Below are 4,444 nucleotides of genomic sequence, written 5' to 3'. Positions count from 1 at the left end.
ACTGGTCAGTGAATATACTCCAAAGACAACCCACATTAACAGACTATGGTAAATAATGAATTATTCCTCTACCATGAACACATACAAGACAAACAAATTACAAGAGATTTGTTAACCTTCCCTGAAGGATAACTAAAACAAAGGTGCCTTGATGAAGTACTAAATCATATGTAAAGACTAGCAGTGACTTGGGATGTGTTACTACCTTATTCTAGAAATTGACTTTGTAAAATGACCATGAATGCAGAGGAAACAACACTGGCATCTTCTTTAAAAAATCAATGACACTAACGTACAAGAATAAAACTTAGCAAATTTCCAAAGCTTCTTTTGAAGGGTTGATTACAAAAAGGATTTTTCTTTGTTTCTTTTCATAATAAACAGGAATATTCCACTTTGTTAGATTACATCAATACAAATTATGTACTTTGTTTAGAAATTTTATTTGAAGCACCGACTTTGTCAAGGTATCAAAATTTAAGAAATAATCATGACAGGTATTTTTATAGTTGACAGATGTTTAGCGATGTGCCAAAGAAAATTTTTCTAAAGGAGAAAAATACTAAACATAGCAATATGTAATTTCTTGAGTAAAAGCCTGATACACTTCTTTCGCCATTAATCTTCACATACATTGCCACGTGGAATGCTCATACACCATTTTTAACAACAAGCAAATAAAAACTAATACTATTCATATTTTTCTTCATTACACAACTATTTCTAGTTAACCCAGTAAACAACAGGACAATCTATGAAACATACATTTTTTTTTTTTCCCCAAAATTATCCACAGAGTATTAACATACTTGCCACTGCTTATGTAAAAGAATATAAATGTGCCTGAATGCTGCCATCCCTTAGGGTATTCACACATCCACTCCCCATTTTCTTACTGCACTGTGCAACAACAAACAAAATAATATTAATAAAAAATAATATACAACAAAATCATCCACACTGCAGAAGCCACATAATAGGTACGTCCACCCACCCCTTTTCCTGTGACAACTTGGCTGCATATGTTATACTAAAAGTGAAGCAAGGTGGTGGTAGTCACTTCACTCACTTTTCTAAATACACTGATCAACCATTTTTTATTAGGGTTTGCTCAATATTTAGAATTGTATTCATGAACTTGTGGACAAACTGTTAAGGTCTATATACTACGTCTCACTTGTCCTTGTTTGAAGAAAATTAATTATCAACCTTTTGCAAAGATCCCATGCTAATATCCTTTATTTGCCAAGAAAATACTATTGTAATAAATAAGGATCATAAGGGATTTCCTATGCTTTTCACTCCACGTTAAAAGCCCTTTAAGTTATGGTATCAAGATGTTAATGTGTTGCATGGCACTGAATTTTCCAGTTTTTTAGAGTTGACTGCACGTCATTTCCATTTAGTATTACTTCACAAGAGGTTATGGAGAGCAAATATAGTTATATTGCTTATTCATTATAGAATATTGCCATTTGCTTAGATTAAATTCATGCTAGAACTGCTGAGCTTAAAAGGCATTAACTAATAACTTCGATCAACAAATCATAACGTTAACCTGAATCCATAAGGAATATGAAGATAAAATAGTTTCATACAGGAATTATCATAGGATTTTCAAATGTCTGGAAAATTAGTTTTGTATTAGTGTTTTTTCTACCTATTGCTTCTCCAAATTCTATTCATCAGTTTACAAGTAACTATATTAAACTCTTGAAATAATAACAGTAGACCAAAAATGACTTACATCATGCATTTCTCACAAGAGAAAGAAAAAAGAAAAAAAAAAAGAAAGAAAAAAAAATTAATGAATGAAGAATCACATTTACGTTTCCAAGATGATGTTTCACGGTAGCAGCTAGGCAGAAGCTGAGAAAATGGAGACTGCAAGAAAAAAGACAAAAAATTATAGATGAAGGTGAGGGAGAGAGAGGGAGAGAGAGGGAGAGAGAGGGAGAGAGAGGGAGAGAGAGGGAGAGAGAGGGAGAGAGAGGGAGAGAAGGAGAGAGAGGGAGGAAGGAGAGAGGAGGAGGATAAAGACAAAGGAAATAGCATTATCTATAAATGTGCAAATGAAGTGTATTGCACACATCTTTGCCATGAATAGGTGTCATCCTCTGAAATCCAATATTTTTCTGTTTAAGCTGGCATTTTACTTTATTTATTGTCAATATTTGTCTTAAACACTTGAAATTCAATAAGGCCAAAGATGATTTCATTTAATAATTTTATTATAAATGAAAATCAACAAAAATAAAAAAATAAATCAGGACCAAGAACAAGTTACTGCAAAAGCCACATGAAGTAACATGGAACATTCTTAACTTTAACAAATCTGTATGTCTTGCACCTGAGATGTCTGTAAACAGAATTTTTGTGTAATTTTTATGAGATTCTGCTTGGATGAGTGTTGAAACAAAATTTGCTTGTCTGAAATGTTTTCTGATTTTGGATCTAGTCTTAGAACTCCTGAGATACTCTGGCTGCCCACATAATGAAGCATCACCTGAAACATGGTGGTAAATTGCAACCCTTTTATTTGATTTCTTCTCGTCACCCTCTGTGGAAAGGCAAATTATTCTTCAACCCAGCCATCTGTTTTCCATAAATACATGGGTTATGTGTATTTTCATTCTCATCTTGTAATTGTCCAAAAAATGTTTTATGGTGTAATGAGCAGAAATATTATAGCACAGATTACCAAGCTCATTGTTTGTTTCTTTTTAAGAAAATATACACGCCTGGCTACTCTCAAAAGAAAAATAAATAACACAAAAATTATGGATAATGTATCACTAACTAGTGCTGCTTTCCTTTAGACAGGTTTATTAAGAGTATGAAATTTCATGACAGGTAGTATCTCATACTATGATACCCACTGCACTCCTTTAAGCTATTAACATGAATTTATTAAATAATTAATGAAGTAGGTAAGAAAACGCTTCCTTTGAACAATCACAGTTCCTTAATAACCATAAATCAGTGACAAAATGTAATGACTTAACATAATGAACACATAGATATCAGTAATCTTTCCTATACGCAAAGGGGAGCAGGTGTAACCCTTGTCAAACCAAGACCACACATGGAATGACTAGAGTCCCAGCCAAGCCAACATGACAAAAAAGGGGGCCATGGCATACAATTGGGTTGATAAGGATGCCTGCTCAGCCAATGGGTTAACAAAGACTCATTCAAAATAAATCAACTGATACAGACATCAATTAATCTTGATAGTACTGTTAGATACCAGGCCTAAACATTGGATTGGCGAGATGTCTGTTCATGCCAAGACAGATATCAAACCAAGCCAACTGGTAGAGGACAAGTTACATTAAAGAATTGAAATTACCTATGAAGACTCAAGGGTCAATACTCGAAAACCTTCATTTATCCATTATGGAAGAACCATTAATCTAATGCCTCGTTACACTATCTCCAATAGGATTGAACACACAATCAGCACTTTTGCACCAATTGTTAAAAGAGGCTGTTTCTCATCCCAAACACCAAACTTCTGTTTAGGTAAAGATTTTCCTGGTTGGTAAAGCAAAGATCAGCCATCATTATTTCCAGTGAATGATCAGAAGCAAATGCTCTGAAATCGAACATGCTATTGAAATAGTAACAAACATCGTACATTCATACCTCGCACAAAATCCTTCCCAAGGGGTGTTAATTAGGCAAATTTGGTATGTGATCGATTTTCATTTAGTTAGATATTGGAGTTAATAAGCTGTTAATCTTGCACATATGCCTTTCACTAACTGGACAAAAATCCTTACACAAAAATAAAAATTGAAAAAATATTAACTTGTGACCATCTTTAATTCAGTTAAAAACCATACAACAACACTGCAAAACCTTTTAAACATTTCAGAATAATCTTTCATACAACTGCCCTAGGGTGTGCATACTTACACATCTCTGTACTGAATGGCTCTCTGACAGAACGATAATTAAATCCAACTAAATAAGCCTATATATTCTTTGGAGAAGAAAAAAAAAGAAAAAAGAAATACAATGAGCAAGTAACAGATAACTATGATAGAAATAATAAAAACTATTGCTACAAAAAAGTAAGAGTACAGACAGGGGAGGGGGGGGGAGGGGAGAAAGGAAAAACAAATTGGAGAGAAAAAAGGTGAGGCATGGGATGGGGAAAGGAAAGGAGAGAAAAGATAAGAGACAAAAAAGGGGAGTGAAAACAGCCTAAGAATGTAACTATAAAAAAGTAATTATGGATTATATGTAAGATTTTTATACATCCTCAATAATCAATATGTAAAGATGCAATTTCTTTTTCTCTGCCATCTTCTTTCTGTATAAAATGTATAGCATCTGTCATGTGAAACCGTAATCCACCATCACAAATCTGAGCTTAAGGGAGCTCCCCTTTTATGAATGGCAAAAAAAAAAAAAAAATAAAATGGCCAATCTGAAA

The 4,444-nt window shown here is 33.5% G+C and overlaps 1 protein-coding gene across 1 annotated transcript in view; it reads right to left on the bottom strand.

Annotated features, from left to right (window-relative positions):
• Positions 1–571: 571 nt before the first annotated feature.
• Positions 572–4,444, bottom strand: part of LOC125046851 (GTPase HRas) — a 17,499-nt gene continuing 13,626 nt past the window's right edge. The window contains exon 6 of the mRNA XM_047644845.1: positions 572–4,444. This exon is cut by the window's right edge and continues 2,859 nt beyond it. The gene's annotated coding sequence lies outside the window, so the exon portion shown is untranslated.

Source organism: Penaeus chinensis, chromosome 39 (assembly GCF_019202785.1).
Source record: "Penaeus chinensis breed Huanghai No. 1 chromosome 39, ASM1920278v2, whole genome shotgun sequence".
Lineage (NCBI taxonomy): Eukaryota > Metazoa > Arthropoda > Malacostraca > Decapoda > Penaeidae > Penaeus > Penaeus chinensis.
Note: the sequence above shows the minus strand (reverse complement) of the source record. Positions and strands in the feature narration are given on the sequence as shown.